The 19,185-nt window shown below is 37.2% G+C and overlaps 1 long non-coding RNA gene across 1 annotated transcript; it reads left to right on the plus strand.

Annotated features, from left to right (window-relative positions):
• Window positions 1–12,516: 12,516 nt before the first annotated feature.
• On the plus strand, window positions 12,517–16,372 carry LOC121632145. Its single transcript, XR_006008886.1, has 4 exons — window positions 12,517–12,609; window positions 15,597–15,729; window positions 15,837–16,124; window positions 16,217–16,372. It is a non-coding gene; the product is annotated as an uncharacterized LOC121632145 (long non-coding RNA).
• The last annotated feature ends 2,813 nt before the right edge of the window (window positions 16,373–19,185 follow it).

Below are 19,185 nucleotides of genomic sequence, written 5' to 3' on the forward strand. Positions count from 1 at the left end.
TATTTATTTTTATCTAATTTATTTTTAATTATGGATTTTTTTGTAATTGACTAGAGGGCACAGACAAAAAAGGAGACTAATAAAGAGAAGTAAAACAAAGCAGAAAAATTAAAAGGAGACAAAGATACAGTAGAAAGAAGCAACGAGCCTTTCAGCCAACCTAACACCAGACAGCCAGCTGCTATGCCTGTACAGAAACAACAGAAGTTCCTACGACTACGGCAACAATCCTGGAGCACGAACCCAAGCTACCCAACCACAAACACTACCCCGAACCCACCCAGAGGGCAGCAGAGGAAGGCCCCAGCCAGAGCCCCCCACGGTCACGGGATACAGCCCATGATCGCTAGCTACCGACTTCACCTGGCACCACCCATCCAGGGTGGCCAGAGCAAAGGGCCCAGGGCCTCAAGAGGCCAGAAGCGATCCCTCTTCACTCTGCCCGCCCGGTGGCGCCAAGGAAAGAGGGGTGTGAGAGGATCCCACTGCCCTCACCTTTCCCACTCATGACTGTTTGTGAAGTGTGTGTTGTTTGCAATGAAAATTGAGGTGCAGTAACCACGCCATCCTGAAAGCGAGGCCACAAAGCAGCCCCACCGTCTATGCACTACATGGCCCGCCCCCCAAATGTTGTGTTGTGTTCTTGTGTTTTGATGTCTAAGTGTAATTCAAACTGAGAGGCGAGCTGCCACAGGGTGCAGCCAAGGAGGCCACGTATGACCCCCACAGCTCCACCCAGCATGATGTGCACGCCTCCCAAGTCCCCACACGTTTGTGTGTGCGTGAAGAGAGAAAGAAAGAGGGCCCGGGGATGTAAGTCCAGAGGGAAGCCAACATCCCTTCAGAATGTGAGCCACTGGCTGTAGTAAGCACCCCAGTTCTCCCGGAGGCCCCCCAGGGCAAGACAGGCCAGGAGCAGCCGTCCCCCACGATCAGGACACACAGTGACCACAGCCTATAAGCCGCCACCAACCCCAGAAGGTACCCACCCACCACACGCCTAGGGGGGAAGGGCAGTGGGAGAGCCCACACCTGTGGCCCACCACCCCCGGGCCTAGAAGCCAGAACCTGCATACAGGTGTGCAGGACCACAAGGCATGGAAATAGGTGTGGATCATGTTGTCAGTTGATTGGGACAGACCCATACTGAACATCTTTTGTCCTGTATTATGAGTTCTATAAAGAATTTTTTTTACTGTATTTCATATATGAAATTCATATTTGAATTCTTAGTCATTTAAAGGTGTTTAAACATATTTGTGAATTCGTCCACAAATTTTTGAGTTATGTTGCTGATGGACAGACCAGCGCTGCAGAATACATAGAAATGAAGTATTTCTGTAATGAATTATTTCTGTAAATTAAAAAAAAAAAAAAAAAGAAATATTAGAGGTATTTTTCATTTCATTAAGCTTCCTCAGGAAAAAGAGGTGCTAATGTGATTTCTTCTACATTATGTGTTATTAACTATATTTACAGTGATTTAAACAAGAAAATATACCTATGTTTCTATGTATAAAGACAAAACAAATTTAAAAAAAAAAGAAAAAAGGGTACTTACCAAGCCTTCAAATGAAACTAAAACCACAAGTGAGTGAAAGCACATGACATGTTATTCTTTACTAAACAAAAAACAGCTGGTATGTAGCCGCATGTGAGGGCTAGGTACCAGCAACTGTCTAAAGGTATGCTTTTATAAGAGCATCTGATTAGCAGCACCTGGCTGCTACATACCCTCTTACTTCTCCTAGAAGAAATAACCATGTACTCAGTTTTTCACACAGTGCTTCCATAACTTGGCTAAGTTGTTTTTGTTTGTTTGTTTGTTTGTTTGTTTTGTTTGGTTTTTTTTTTTTTTGTTGTTTGTTTGTTTGGTTTTTTTTGTTTATGTTTTGTAAAGTTTTTTTTTCTAATAATGACAATTATTTATGGAGTTAAAATATCTAATTCTACAGCCAGTGAGATCTGAGAGAAGTATTATATCTTGTCTGTGTACAGATTACATAAAACTTTTATTTCAAGTGTGGTGAGGTGGTGTTGGCTACAAAAGAAATAGTTCTATAAATTAAAAGAAAAGAGGGTGACAACGCCAACTGGGGGAATTAAATCCCCAGTAAATATAAAACTAAAAGGTACGTCCAAAATAAAATGGACCAGGGCAGATGGATTCCCATAAAAAGTTTATATTTTTATGACAATTCCCCAAAATACCCTATATGTCGGGGTTTAGATTACACTGAAGCTTCAGACCTGTAAACAAAAAAGGGGTTAAAACATGCCAATCAAAAATAAGCAACATGCAACCAAAACTATACAAATATTATTAACAAAAACCTGGGGCTGCATCCACTGTGGTAATCAATCTGGGATTCACCCCTTATGCTGGAGTGTAAGAGTGAATTGTCAGTAACAATCAATTGTCTACTCATGGATGGACAAGATGAGCACACAGGAATCCAAACGGAAACAAAACAGCAGGGTGTCCACACCTGATAGCGTAAGACACGCTAATCCCTGTGCCAGTAGCTATACCCCCTCCCATGCGGAGAGAGAACAGGCCAGTAGTACTACAGCAGGTCTGGATGAACTGCCCTGGCACCAAACTTAGTTACCAAGCAGTAACTAGGTGGAGGTGGAACTGGCTGGTATGCGGCGTTCAACACGTCCTGGAAAGCCAGTGGACCACAACGCTGTGGAGAAAAAATCAGCTGTAACCAAGGACTGCCACAGCCCCAACAGAGAAGGATAGAGATTCTGGCACTTACGATTGCAGGGGAGATAATGTTGACACTGGCACACAACCTACCAGCATACAGCACCTACTGCAGGGACAAACACCTGCCCGGATATAAAGGCGATCTAATCCGCCCAGCAAACAGAGCCATATGCGCTACACATTGTAATGGCAATGGGTAAGTGAGGAAATTGGAGTGAGAAAATCCCACTCCACTACACAAGCATTATAGATGTCATTGCTCCCACCAAGGTGAAAGTGATCGCTGCCAAAAAGAGAGCTCCATGGAAAAATGCCACATTGGTAAGAGCTGCAAAACGAGAATGTCGAAACGCTGAACGCAGGTGGCGGAAAACAAGGAAAGTTTAAGGTTTACTATGAGATCTTTAAAGAGAGACTAAGGATTTTTAATCTGGAGCTGAGAAATGCAGACCATCTTTCTTTTCTGACATCATTGCTGAGAACAGCAATAAAGCTCGAGCCTTGTTCGTTACTGTTGACAGGCTAACTAATCTTCCTGGGTCAGTAACCCCAGAACTTCTATCCAGCTGGGCCTGTAATGAGTTTGCTTCCTTCTTTACTGACAAAATTCAGAAAATCAGGCAGTCAGTCAGTGTTTCCATGCCAGGGTCAGGACATCTGTCCCTGCGTCTACTCAGAGACACAAACACCATGGCACATTTTTCTCCAATCAGTCCTAAAAACCTGGATGAGATCATTGGCCATCTGAAAACCACCACCTGCTCTCTTGACGTCCTGCCAACCGGGCTTTTTAAGAGGGTTTCAGGATGCATGGCCTTAGATATTCCCAGATTGTAAACACGTCTCTGCTTTCAAGTGTCTTCCCTCAGACCCTACAAACAGCCGTCATCAAGCCCCTACTGAAAAACCTAAACTCATCACTAATAGAGCAGCTTCAGCCCGATATTATTCCTCCCCTTTCTTAGTAAGATTATAAGCAGTATTTCTCCAGCTATACAACTTCCTGACACTAAATAACTGTTTTGATGTCTAACAGGTTTTCGGCCACACCACAGCACCGAGACTGCTCTGGTTAAGGTCTTTAATGACGTCACCCTGAGCATAGCAGAAACATTTCAGTCCTGGTACTGCTGGATCTCAGTGCTGCATTTGACATGGTCAACCCTAACATCTTACTAGACCAGCTGACAAGCTGGGTTGGACTTTCTGGCACTGCAATTAATTGGTTTGAGTCCTGGTTTGAGTTTGAGTCCTGTCTATAGGTAACTATAAATCTGAGCAAACCAAATTAACCTGTGGGGTTCCCCAAGGCTGTATACTGGGGCCACTGCTGTTCAACATCTACATGCTGCCACTTGCTTAAATGATGAAAAACAACTAAGTATGTTAACACAGTTATGCTGTTGACAGACAAATCTACATAACCATTTCACCAGGAGACTACAGTTGGATACAAACTCAAAAAAATATCAACTGCATGGATCAAATTAAAGATCGGATGTGCCAGAACGTCCTTCAGTTAAATGAAGATAAAACTGAAATAATATTTTTGGAGCCAAGGAAGAAAGATTAAAGATCAGTACTCAGCTTCGAACAGCTAAGGTAAAAACTAACAAACAGGCCAGAAATCTGGGAGTAGTCCAGGACTCAGACCTGAATTTTAGCAGTTATATAAAGACAGTTGTGAAGTCGGCCTGTTATCACTTAAAGGACACATCGAGGAGTAAAGGACTGATGGAGGAAAACTAGTCCATGCATTTGTCTTCAGTAGACTAACAGGTCTCCGTAAAAAGTCCATCAGACAGCTGCAGTTAGCCCAGAACGCTGCTGCTCCAGTCCTCACTAAAACCAAGAAAGTAGATCCTAGAACTCCAGTCCTCAGATCTTTACACTGGTTTCCTGTCTGTCAAAGAACTGAATTCAAAATCCTGCTGTTAGTTTACAAAGACCTGAATGTTTTAGGACCAAAATACATTCAGGATCTTCTGGTTTGTTATGAACCAACCAGATCCCTCAGGTCATCAGGGTCAGGTCTACTTTCTGTTCCCAGAGTCCGAACTAAACGTGGAGAGGCAGCGTTCAGCTTTTATGCTCCTCACAAACTCAGAAAACTGCAGGTTTGCTGACTTAGCAGTTTTAAATCAGGGTTAAAAACTTTTCTATTTGGTTCCTTTTCTCAAAACAACTGTTAAATTCCCCACACTTTATATTCTGCTTTTTTTTTTGTTTTATCTATTTTTATCTATTTTTATTTTATTTCAGGTCTTTTAATCTATTTTTTTCCTGATTTAATTTTTTTTTTATTTCTTTCAAAGTTTGTTTTTAATGCACTTGCTTCTTGCATCCCACTGTAATACTTTTAATGTTTTGTGCCTTATTTGCCTTACTTGTGTTTCTCTTTACTTAAATGACTGTTAAGAGACATTGGCAAACAGCCAAGATGAGGTCAGAACACCATAAAATTAAAACAAGAGAAAGACAACAGGAGCTTTCAATTATCCAGCTTGTGACAGAAATTTGTCTTGATGCCAAAAGTAACACATCAGGTAGAATTGTGGGCTCATGATAGTATCTAAACACATACCTTCAAGCTGTTGTGGATTGCATAAGCACAGAAATGGTTGAATGGCTCCCAACACAAAATGGTAGAAATGCTGAATCAAAAGAACAGGTGAACAATATGCTTGTATTTATTATTAAAGGAATAAAAGGACAAAACACAAAACAAGAACAAAACAATTAGATTATAACAAGACACCACCAAGATCAGGACTTAAGGCCATAGGCCAACATGTAATATACATGTTACACGTTATACATAATACACATAACAAATAAACACATAAGTATTTTGTCAAGAAGCCGTCGACGTAAGGACCCAAATGCAGGCTTGATGAGGCAGGAGGTGGGCCGGTGCAGGTAAACAGTTTTCAATAAGGCAAAATTTAAGTTACATAACCAAAGACTCCAGCTGCAAAAACCTTGATACTAACAAAGTTTGACATAAATTACATAAACTAACAACAAACAGAAGCAATACACGGCAAGGAAGAACGGAATGGACTTAAATACACTGAAGGACAAGCTAGACCAGGGGTAGGCAAGTTCGGTCCTAGAGAGCCACAATCCTGCAGGTTTTTCAAATTAAATGGATCCAACAGCCTATAAGGATCTGCACAATGACTCATTGGTTTAAGTCAGGTGTGCTGGAGCAGGGGACTTTGGGAGCAAAGTTTGGTTTAAGGGGTTGATATTAAAACCTTCTGGTGGAAATCCCAACAGCAACAACAACAAATTCAGGCCTTTCTCCCATGTATTTGTGATTTATAAAATTATGGGTCAGGAGATTGGAGCATATTTGTCATCAGGAAAATTGGTGGTGAATATATAAAGTTTTTAATTTGCAAAATTAGCTGATGACAGTTGAAATTTTATCAGAAGTCGCTGTGAGGACATAGGTGCCTCTGCTGTGAACAAGTCTCCTATTATTTTAATACCCTTATCAAACCATTTTTTAAAAACTGCCCAAGTCTAAAGAATGTATTATTAATAACTGGTTGGAGGGAAGAAGAAACATTTCCCTGCCCAACTAACATGGACTCATCATACAAGGGCGACCTCCTGAAATGATCTTGGAACCCCCAGTTTGGGAAAAGCTGTTCTAGCTTCTATCAGCTGTGATTCAAACCTGCTGGCAAGTGATGCATTTATTGCTGAAAGGGATACAAAATGAAAATATTTTCATTCTGATACTTCCACTAGCATTGATCCTTATGAAATTTAGCTTCTTCTTCTTCAGAAAATCTCTATGGTTCAAAGAGCTGAGCATGACATAGCATAGCATAACGTAGCATAGCATAACGTAGCATAGCATGACATAGCATAGCATGACATAGCATAGCATAATGTAGCATAGCATAACGTAGCAGAGTAAACAGGGAAGGCTTGGACAGTGTTGCAAGCTATTTTTTAATGAAGACAGGAAGAGCAGGCATCACCAGTTATTACTAAGTTTTGTTTTTAGTATCCAAACTGGTGAGGGACTTTAGCTCTGAAAGTAAACCATCAGGCAAAACAGGTTGAATTGTGAACTGCTGATGAAATATTTAGAAAGTAATGTAACTTAAAAGTAGCTGGAGAAAGTATTTTAATGTCCTCAGATAGCATCATATAGTTAAATCAGGCCCGAAAATTCTCACGGACTGAGTAATTCATACTTTTCTCATGGCTTCATGCCACAAACATGAGGTTAAAAACCTATGAGCTATTATTAACTGATAAGGTGGTGGAAAAAAATACAGTCTGACAGTGTGTGTGAATAAGTTAGTAGCATAGTGGTGCACGAGAGGCATTAGCTCATAGACATCAGAGCTATTTTTTGTATTTGTTAAACATTAAAGAGGCATAGTTTCTTCATTTCAGGCATAATACTGCCAAGGTTGTAGCTTGTTTTTGTTAATTTATTTTAGTCTTTCAAAACTTTTGTATAATTTTTACAAAAATAAAAAGTAATTATGTATCCACACTACCGTTCAAAAGTTTGGGGTCACTTTGCCATGGGATTCAATAGGGAAGTGACCCCAAACTTTTGAACGGTAGTGTATATATGTTTATATATGTAAAAAAGAATTATTATCATTATTATAACTCAGTTATGGAGCCATCTGGAACTTAACGTCTTAACATCGTTTGCATCTTTGCTTTCTCCACATACAGTAGTCACTCCTCTACATTTCATCATCAGGATGGGCTTCATGCCGAGCATGTTCCATCCACCCACACATTTGGAACTGATGCCAATTTGTTTTTTCTTTTCTTCTTTTCAATGGAAAATTTCCTCACTGTGTTAAACTGTGCAGATTCCTTTAAGCAGACACGGTTTACACTAATAACCTTTGTGTAAAGTTGGGAGCTCTCCAGTTTTCCACAGAGACATTCCACAAGTAATAGTTTCAGGCTGCTGAACAGCAGCAACTAGATTTATTTTCCACAGTTAAACATTTTTTTTTCCTTTGTCAGCACTTTGGGGCTTCTTATTTCCACAAGGTTGAAATATTATAAGTAAAATATTTGACAAATAACCTGTCTGTGTGAAGTAAACATGTGTATATGGATCAAAAGTTGGGTAAATGCTTGCATTTGTAAAATCAAATATAAAATGGTAAATCTGTATTTTGTCTGCAAGAATAGATAAAATATAGGTTTAAAAAATTACATTTTCTCATTATTAATATGATATTAGTATTAATATCAATATTATTAATATGATCCCAAACTTTGATTGCACTGTTAACAATATGTCATAATGTCACAGACGTCTATAGAGCACAAGATACGTCACTTTTGCAAACTGCATGTGTGTAAAGTCAGTTAAACATCAGGACAGGGAATGTAAACAGTACATGCATCTGTTTACAAGTTAGGTAGTTTATCTAAAGCATATGTTGGTTTTATCATATAGCTGTGATCCAGACCAGCATACTGTCCTGGAAGGGTTACAGTTCTCTGCTCCAGTGTACCTGATTCAAATGAAAGATCTCCCATTAAACTTGTCATTAAGTTCTGAAGAAGCTTTTTAATCAGCCTTTAAAAGCCTTTTACAGCATTTGAAGCAGGGAAATGTATAAAACACACAGGGTAAGGACTGAGGAGCTCTCATGTAGAGGTTGTGTTCTACATCTCTTCATGGATAATATCTGTCGGGGTCAAATTCATCATGAAGAGACCACATCTGTGAAATTGGACGACATATTTCTAACATTGTTAAATCTTACTTTCAAAAACAAAATGCACATCAACATTTTTAAAGGATTTTTTAGAGAACTTCATTTGAATAAGCGCTTGTTAACTTGTACACATGGTTTACTACACACTCGTGCTGTTTCCTGCAAAACTACATTCCAGGAAGTACCATGTGTCTGAAGTCTATATAAGAAAATGTCCTGACCTTATTATTCTTTCTAGTAGGAATATGTACTCTTTCGACAGGATAAATATATACACTACCATTCAAACGTTTGGGGTCACTTTGCCATGGGATTCAATAGGGAAATGACCCCAAACTTTTGAACGGTAGTGTATATATGTTTATATATGTAAAAATGAATTATTATCATTATTATAACTCAGTTATGGAGCCATCTGTAACTTAACGTCTTAACATTGTTTGCATCTTTGCTTTCTCCACATACTGTAGTCACTCCTCTACATTTCATCATCAGGATGGGCTTCATGCCGAGCATGTTCCATCCACCCACACATTTGGAACTGATGCCAATTTGTTTTTTCTTTTCTTCTTTTCAATGGAAAATTTCCTCACTGTGTTAAGCTGTGCAGATTCCTTTAAGCAGAAACGGTTTACACTAATAACCTTTGTGTAAAGTTGGGAGCTCTCCAGTTTTCCACAGAGACATTCCACAAGTAATAGTTTCAGGCTGCTGAACAGCAGCAACTAGATTTATTTTCCACAGTTAAACATTTTTTTTTCCTTTGTCAGCACTTTGGGGCTTCTTATTTCCACAAGGTTGAAATATTATAAATAAAATATTTGACAAATAACCTGTCTGTGTGAAGTAAACATGTGTATATGGATCAAAAGTTGGGTAAATGCTTGCATTTGTAAAATCAAATATAAAATGGTAAATCTGTATTTTGTCTGCAAGAATAGATAAAATATAGGTTTAAAAAATTACATTTTCTCATTATTAATATGATATTAGTATTAATATCAATATTATTAATATGATCCCAAACTTTGATTGCACTGTTAACAATATGTCATAATGTCACAGACGTCTATAGAGCACAAGATACGTCACTTTTGCAAACTGCATGTGTGTAAAGTCAGTTAAACATCAGGACAGGGAATGTAAACAGTACATGCATCTGTTTACAAGTTAGGTAGTTTATCTAAAGCATACGTTGGTTTTATCATATAGCTGTGATCCAGACCAGCATACTGTCCTGGAAGGGTTACAGTTCTCTGCTCCAGTGTACCTGATTCAAATGAAAGATCTCCCATTAAACTTGTCATTAAGTTCTGAAGAAGCTTTTTAATCAGCCTTTAAAAGCCTTTTAAAGCATTTGAAGCAGGGAAATGTATAAAACACACAGGGTAAGGACTGAGGAGCTCTCATGTAGAGGTTGTGTTCTACATCTCTTCATGGATAATATCTGTCGGGGTCAAATTCATCATGAAGAGACCAAATCTGTGAAATTGGACGACATATTTCTAACATTGTTAAATCTTACTTTCAAAAACAAAATGCACATCAACATTTTTATAGGATTTTTTAGAGAACTTCATTTGAATAAGTGCTTGTTAACTTGTACACATGGTTTACTACACACTCGTGCTGTTTCCTGCAAAACTACATTCCAGGAAGTACCATGTGTCTGAAGTCTATATAAGAAAATGTCCTGACCTTATTATTCTTTCTAGTAGGAATATGTACTCTTTCGACAGGATAAATATATACACTACCATTCAAACGTTTGGGGTCACTTTGCCATGGGATTCAATAGGGAAATGACCCCAAACTTTTGAACGGTAGTGTATATATGTTTATATATGTAAAAATGAATTATTATCATTATTATAACTCAGTTATGGAGCCATCTGTAACTTAACGTCTTAACATCGTTTGCATCTTTGCTTTCTCCACATACTGTAGTCACTCCTCTACATTTCATCATCAGGATGGGCTTCATGCCGAGCATGTTCCATCCACCCACACATTTGGAACTGATGCCAATTTGTTTTTTCTTTTCTTCTTTTCAATGGAAAATTTCCTCACTGTGTTAAACTGTGCAGATTCCTTTAAGCAGACACGGTTTACACTAATAACCTTTGTGTAAAGTTGGGAGCTCTCCAGTTTTCCACAGAGACATTCCACAAGTAATAGTTTCAGGCTGCTGAACAGCAGCAACTAGATTTATTTTCCACAGTTAAAAATATTTTTTTCCTTTGTCAGCACTTTGGGGCTTCTTATTTCCACAAGGTTGAAATATTATAAATAAAATATTTGACAAATAACCTGTCTGTGTGAAGTAAACATGTGTATATGGATCAAAAGTTGGGTAAATGCTTGCATTTGTAAAATCAAATATAAAATGGTAAATCTGTATTTTGTCTGCAAGAATAGATAAAATATAGGTTTAAAAAATTACATTTTCTCATTATTAATATATTAGTATTAATATCAATATTATTAATATGATCCCAAACTTTGATTGCACTGTTAACAATATGTCATAATGTCACAGACGTCTATAGAGCACAAGATACGTCACTTTTGCAAACTGCATGTGTGTAAAGTCAGTTAAACATCAGGACAGGGAATGTAAACAGTACATGCATCTGTTTACAAGTTAGGTAGTTTATCTAAAGCATACGTTGGTTTTATCATATAGCTGTGATCCAGACCAGCATACTGTCCTGGAAGGGTTACAGTTCTCTGCTCCAGTGTACCTGATTCAAATGAAAGATCTCCCATTAAACTTGTCATTAAGTTCTGAAGAAGCTTTTTAATCAGCCTTTAAAAGCCTTTTACAGCAATTGAAGCAGGGAAATGTATAAAACACACAGGGTAAGGACTGAGGAGCTCTCATGTAGAGGTTGTGTTCTACATCTCTTCATGGATAATATCTGTCGGGGTCAAATTCATCATGAAGAGACCACATCTGTGAAATTGGACGACATATTTCTAACATTGTTAAATCTTACTTTCAAAAACAAAATGCACATCAACATTTTTATAGGATTTTTTAGAGAACTTCATTTGAATAAGCGCTTGTTAACTTGTACACATGGTTTACTACACACTCGTGCTGTTTCCTGCAAAACTACATTCCAGGAAGTACCATGTGTCTGAAGTCTATATCTGAAAATGTCCTGACCTTATTATTCTTTCTAGTAGGAATATGTACTCTTTCGACAGGATAAATATTTAACAATATTGGGAAAAAAAAAACTGTTTCATTTTCAAAATTGGAGAATTCTTACAAAATAAAGGCAAATCTTCTGCACTGTGGCATTTCTCATGTCTCCTTAATGAAATGGTGCAAAGTTTGAGTTTTCAGGTTCCCGGAACACTGGTTTCATGTAAATGAAACACCCAAATAATAATAATAATAATAATAAAAAATAAAATAAATAATAATAATAATAATAATAATAATAATAATAATCAATGCTTATTTGATTTCTCTCAGGGAATCATTTAAGTATTTTTATAGATTTCACTTCATTTGTAAAAGCACAAATATGTATAATTTAAAAGCTCTTTTCTCTTTAGAATGACTCTGGAAGCTTCTTTTGCTCTCTTCTGTTCCATCTTTGGCAACTTCTCTTTGTGAATAAACATGTAGCTGAAATCTGAGAATAAACCAGGCAACACATTTAGTGTTTACGTCTTTTCTAGCCTTTTATGGGAATGGACAAACAGAGCTCAGCAAGTCCCAACAATAAATAAAAAATAATCATGGATTCAGATAAACTGCAGCAGCCTCTTGTTGCTGTTTTTGTTGAAAAGTTTTATGTTTGATTTCTTCAGAAATATGATCTTTATCACGGTGAACTCCACAGTCCCATGAATTTTCATTTACACTAAAGAAGAGTCAGCGTTAGCAGAGCAGGAGCCGACATGGCAGCAGCTGTCAGTGACATTATGGAAAAATACTTAACTTTTTTTTCCCAGCCTGCACTTTTGTAAGAACTTTTGACTGTGAAGAACTTGTGAGAAGCAACATGTCCATAACCCTCCCTTTTACAACCTTTTTTTAAGTTCCACTTTACAAAAGGGAACTCCCACACGTCTTCATTCAAAAGTAATCTGTTCGGGTTTTTCCAGGATCATTTCCAACCATCCCCTGACAAGTAAACGCTCCTTCAGGTAAATCACCTTCATTTCTGCAGATTCTTCTTCATTTTACTTTGTTTTTTAACAGGTCATGTGTCTCCAAAGCTAATGCACAGGTTTTATTAGACTATCTTGTAGAGTTTGCTTCAGCTGGATTTAACATTTGTGTTTTTTATGGTCATTTCATAAAACCAAAATGTGACATTAATGCACTTGTTGCTCATTATGTGCATTGTGTTGCTTATCCACAGGACATATTCATATATTTTAATCAACCATCTGTATTTGTTTGTAAGGAGTAGTAATTTATTAATAAGCTGCAGTGTGATTTTTCTAATATACCTTATATAGCTGTCTTATAACACTGCAGTTATATTTACTCTGAAAAATCTGCTATTTATGGTTGATTTTGCAACTTTATGACAAACCATTTTCATCACTGTACTTTGTCCTTCAGACTATATAAATCATACATCTGTCACTTTCATTTTTAGATGGTTCATCTGTTTAGTCTGGAGTGTGTTGCTGTAACTTACATCTCCTCTTGTTTGTTTGTGGTTTGAAAAATAGAAAATTTAATCTCATGCTGCTACTAAGTGAATGCAGCAAAAGCTCATCCATCCTGATGTCTAATAACTATCATTCCACAATTATTAGAAAAGTTCATGCACATAATTACTGTTGCCTGGATTCATGTCTGCATAGATTTGACCTCAGAGATTCTTTCTGCATTTTAACGTGTTGATTATAAATCTTGAAGTTCTGAGACAGAATAATGTTTATGTTAGATACATTTATAATATCTTTAGAAAAAGGAAATAAGCTTTTCAGTGGGTTGCATCTGTTTCACTTTCTAAACCATCTTCAATTGTAACCTGATCCAGCGGTTAATATACAAGCTTAGAAGTTTAGTTCAGGCTTGGACTGCAGACATGTCCTGCTCTGATTACAAGCAGGACATGTTAGATGTGAGTTGGTTACTTAACTTTAGGAAAAGGAAAAGGTTTTTCAGTGTGCTGCTTGACATCTAATAACCCATTTTACTACCTTCTGCAGTATGCAGCATACTTACTCACCTGCTAATCCTGTTGTAACCACTGATTCAGCCATTATTAAACAATATAATATCTAAAGTCCTCCTCTGTTTATGAGCTAATTCCCTCGGTGCTCATCTCCAGTAAGACCGTAGTCCAGCACCGCCTACAATCTTACTGGAACTGATCCTGGTTACTCTTGATGTTAGCTGTTAGTTAGCTACTCGGTTTGTTTTGCAGACCTGTCATGCTCTGTTTACAGCCAAGATCAGATTATGTAATCTCTCGTGTCATATCCAAACAAAATGACATTCAGTTTGTTTCATTTTGAGGCACTGCAGTATCCCATCATAAGAATACGAGCCTGCAGAGCCTCAGTGGGTTACAGTGTCATCCTGAAACCAGGAGGCTGGTGATGAAGTGCATGAATGAACCTAAATAACTTATAATGAACATCTGACATACCTTCTGTCACTTTCTCATTTTATTTCTGGAGAAACGGATGCAGAGTTTTAAATGAAATTTTAAGCTTGTAGAAGAGGAGAGGAGTTCCTTTGTGTTTTGTTGTTACAGATTAAGTGCTGTCAGCCACCAAGTGCTAATCTTTTGTTTATGAGCTGATTTATTATTGATTATTGATGATTTAATGTCAGAAAAAGATGATGTTTAGTATCAGTAACTCCTGGCTGGGGTTCAAAACTGTATATAAATATAACAGACAAGCAAAATAAAGAGGAAGGAAGAAGTTATGTGACTTAGTCATAACCACTTTAACCGTTTCTGAATCTAGCAGAGTTTCTTCTGGCTCTCTGAATTCACATGTGAAATTGTTAATGACATCAGGTGATCATTGCTTAGACAGCACATTTATTATCTTCTCCTCTTTTTTCTAGATCTAAAGGCAAGGCAAGGCAAGGCAAGGCAGTTTATTTGTATAGCACATTTCATGTACAGGACAATTCAAAGTGCTTTACATAAAACAAAGACATTACAGATATTTAGAATAGTAAAAGGCATCAACACATAATCAACACATAATCACAATAAAATAATAAATTACATTAAAATGATTAAAAGCAAGATAAGTTAAGAAAAAGTTACCGTGCAGATTTCATGCATAGGCGCATGAGAAAAGAAAAGTTTTTAACCTGGATTTAAAAATGTCTACATTTGGGGAAAGTTTAATCTCCACTGGCAGTTTGTTCCATTTGTTTGCAGCATAACAGCTAAATGCTGCTTCTCCATGTTTAGTCTGGACTCTGGCCTGGACTAGTTGACCAGAGTCTTTGGATCTAAGAGCTCTGCTAGGTTTGTATTCTCTGAACATATCACAGATGTATTCTGGGCCTAAACCATTCTGGGATTTGTAAATGATCAGAAGGGTTTTAAAATCTATTCTGTGACTGACTGGAAGCCAGTGTAAAGATTTTAAAACTGGTGTGATGTGTTCAGATCTCTTAGTCCTGGTTAAAACTCTAGCAGCAGCGTTCTGGATGAGCTGCAGATGTTTAATGCTCTTTTTAGGAAGTCCTGTTAAAAGACCATTACAGTAATCCAGTCTACTGGAGATGAATGTATGGATGAGTTTCTCTTGGTCTTTCTGGGAGACTAAACTTTTAATTCTGTTGATGTTTCTGAGCTGGTAAAAAGCTGTCTTAGTGACAGCTTTGATGTGGCTGCTGAAAGTCAGATCTGAGTCTATCAACACTCCCAGGTTACGAACTTGGTTGGTAATTTTAAGAGCCCGAGTCTCCAGGTGTTTGCCAATGCTGACCCTCTTCTCTTTGCTACCAAACAGAATAATCTCAGTTTTGTCTTCATTTAATTGTAGGAAATTCTCCCTCATCCAGGTGTTTATTTGCTCCAGACACTGACACATTAAGTCTATTGGACTGCAGTCATCTGGTGACAGAGACACATAAAGTTGTGTATCATCTGCATAACTTTGATAACTAATGCTATAGTTTTGTAATATTTTACCCAAAGGGAGCATATACAAGTTGAACAGAAGAGGTCCAAGGACTGACCCCTAAAGACAGCAAAGCTACCAGGATGTCCTGCCTTTGGATGAGTCTGAGTCTGCTCTTTGTCCTACAGCACAGCGTCTCATCAGATGAAGGTATTTTCAGATGTTAATATTCTGTAGATGCTTCTACAGTAACTTTAAATTCATTTGAAATAAAAGAAATGAAAGCTGACATAATTTCTTTTTGTTTTCTCATTCAGACGTGAAAGTGAACTGCCCCCAAACAGTGGAAGTCAAAGCTGGGGACTCAGCAATGATAAACTGCAGCATAAAATGCAACGGAATTTACTGTAATGGCACAAGTTTTAACTGGAGTGATACACGTGAACCTGATCTGTGTGAAAATAACAACAGCTACAAGTGTGAATGGGATAACAGGACCTATGTGTCGCTGACCATCCTGAAAGCCATGACGGATGAAACTGTCAGAGTTAATGTTTTATTAGTATGTGGTTTGTACGACAATAGTACACAAATAAAGATCCAAGGTGAGTAGCTTTCATTATCTTAAAATCTACCTGTTTCTTTTTTGGACAAACAGAACAAATTATATTTAAAATGAGTGTCTTTTATCTGGCAGCGTCTTCTGAGAAAATAGAGAGCCCATCTGACGACACGGGGAGTTGGACCATTGTGATAGCCATCATGATTTCTGTTTTCAGTGTCATCATTATTGTAGGAATTTTATTTTTCCTGTATCGAACCAAAAAGTTCTCAAAAACTGCCTCACACCAAGCAGTAAACCAAGAAGAAAACTCATCATCAAGTGAGGTTTGAACAGATGGCACCTGGACTTCTTCAGCTGTAAATAACTGCTGGGAGTTTCAGGTTTTGAAGCACTGAGGACATTTGCTTTCCACTGTTCAAGGTCACATGTGAGCCACTGACCCACCTGATCGCTTCACTGTGACCTGTGAGGACTTTACCTTCCTGACAGACATCTTGGTCCATAGTGCACTTGGTTGTGAAAGTATCTGTTAAGGAAAGTCAGACTTTTGGTATTTAAAACATGGGTTCACTTTCACATTGTGTGTAGTGGCTGGTTTATCTTCAGAGCTCTGAAGGCTACACTTTACTGATCTTTGTCTTAGTTTCTCTCGGTTTCAGAGCCTCCATGTGAGACGCTACGGTTGTGTGCTTATGTAAAGATAAAGTGAGCTGGGCCTATTTTTCTTTCTAGCTAAATTGGTAAGCACATACTGCTGTGGCCGGTTATAAATCAGTCCTGTGCAGAACTTTTCTTCCAATCATCTTCATACAGAGACGTACGTATAGCAGGGAGGGAGTGGGGTGTTAAGAGGTCAGTTGGCTTGTGTTACAATCAAAATATATATTTATTTTTTTCACTTTTATACTTTAATAATTATTAGATTTTTTGTATATATTATAATTTGGATGATGTAGCTTCACTGTACTCATATGTTTTCTAAATATAAGATGCTGGACCATCAACCATTTATTTTATGATGTTTTGCAGCTATTTTATACAGAAGCCTAGAGGGAACAATCCCTAAATTATTTATTCTAATGTTATCTCAAGGTCACAAATGAATTTATGTTATCTCTGAAATCTGTCTTTGTGTATTCTCTACATGAGAGTGATCAAGTTGAGCTTGATAATGAGTCGTTCATGTATCAGCAATTAATTGTTCTTGTTTATCTGGGAAGAATCTACAGCAGCATGCTGAGACGTGCATGTTTTTATTCTCCATTTATAGTTTTACTGAACTCTAACAACTTGTTTTATTGGACATTTTAAAAGAGATTAACTCAGAAAACATCAAGGTTAAAGATGTTAAAGAGCCCTGAGCTTCAAATTAAAAACAAAAAAAAATTATTTTTTTTTTGTGTGGTTTAAAAGTATTTAAGTAAACTGCTTATGACCATTGTCCTTATCTGTTATTGTAAACAAAAGTGAAAAAAAATGTTATAGTATAAATGAAATACTAAACTGATCTTTTCAAAAAAATGACTTAACCAGATTATTATTTTTACTGCATCTGTTTTATTATAAATGTTTTATTGTTGTCTTCAGTTTCTAATGATGGTTAAGCACTTTGGTCACTTGCTTTTAAAATGTGTTGTACAAGTAAATTTTATTTGATAAAGTCTAATCTTTAATCTTATTTTCTTTCTTTTTTGTGAAAACAGTTAAGTGTATGTTAATGTTGCCGAATTCCAAATAAAGTTGTTTATATTCACATGTGTCTCTACTTGCTGTTCTGACCACCAATGGAGACTTTTCCAATTATCTTCAATGTAAAAATTGTTTAATCAAGTTAAAACTGTATTTAAATAAAGGTGGAAGTACCAGAAGTCATAGCAAACATGAATGAATGAGCTGTTGCAAAGAGATGTGAATTAAGCAATGAATAAAAGAGCTGAATTTCTTTGTCTTTGCACCCATTTCATGAACATGATTAACCGTTTTATATTTCAATGGGAACATATGTAATAGAGCCCCACACTGTAACAAATTTACTATAGTTTACAGTTTTTTTTCTATACATTAACAGTGTTAAAACGTGTGCATAATATGAAGTTTAATTTAGACCATACTCAGTTAATCTAAAAATAATTCATATTGCATTGTATTTTACCAGAGTCATATTCACTGCAAAATAAAAGTCTTTACTAAAACTCTTTTGAAGTTCACATTAAAATCCTAAAAGCTATTTTCTCAACTCCTCAAAATATAATCTAAATAGTTTATCCATATGAACACATGAACATGGCTAGTCTTAGCATCACAAATTCAAGAAATATTACAACTGCCATATTTATAAGTATCATTTCAATATGAACAAATATTACTGTAGTTAACAGATGAGCAAGCATTTATTAACCTGACGTATAAACATTAAATGACATGCACAAGGCTTAAAGATCCATTTAAAGTTTGGACTTAAGGTATTATCTTTATAAAGAACGTTGTAACAGAGCTCGCTAGCCAACAACAACAAAGGAGGTAAGAACCCCTTTAAAACAGAAAAAATAAAGACACTCCCTGAAACAATTTTCCACATGTTATTATTAAGTAAAGCTTTCTCATTTTAGAATAGAATAGAAATACTTTATTAGTCCATTAAATGCCTGAGAAGAGCGCAAACGTGAGGATTGACTGCACTGTTCCTCTTTTCAACCACCTTCCCACTTCTTTGGCTCATTAGCCTTGCTGTCTTGGTACCAACGGTTGGATTGATGCAAACAAAACATCTGAAACCACAAAGAAAATTAAAGCCGCAAACCGGCACCCATTGGGTCCAAACCTCGTGGCCCCCGCCACCCGTCTCATACACCTTTTGCTAGCATGTTAGCTAATGTGCTAACATGCTATGTGTTACCAGGGGTCAGGTGTAAAGTAACGCAAAAATAAAGAACAATGTAAAAGTTCAACTCAATTTATTAATCACATAAACATAAGGGGTCATCCCCCAATTACTCCTCCTGTCATCTAACCCGGTATCCGCCTGCTCCCACCCGACTGGAAACGCACACCAAGAAGGCGAAAAACCCGCTTAAGACCCGATGGCGGGCAAAACCAAACCC

This window comes from Melanotaenia boesemani, chromosome 21 (genome assembly GCF_017639745.1).
Source record: "Melanotaenia boesemani isolate fMelBoe1 chromosome 21, fMelBoe1.pri, whole genome shotgun sequence".
Lineage (NCBI taxonomy): Eukaryota > Metazoa > Chordata > Actinopteri > Atheriniformes > Melanotaeniidae > Melanotaenia > Melanotaenia boesemani.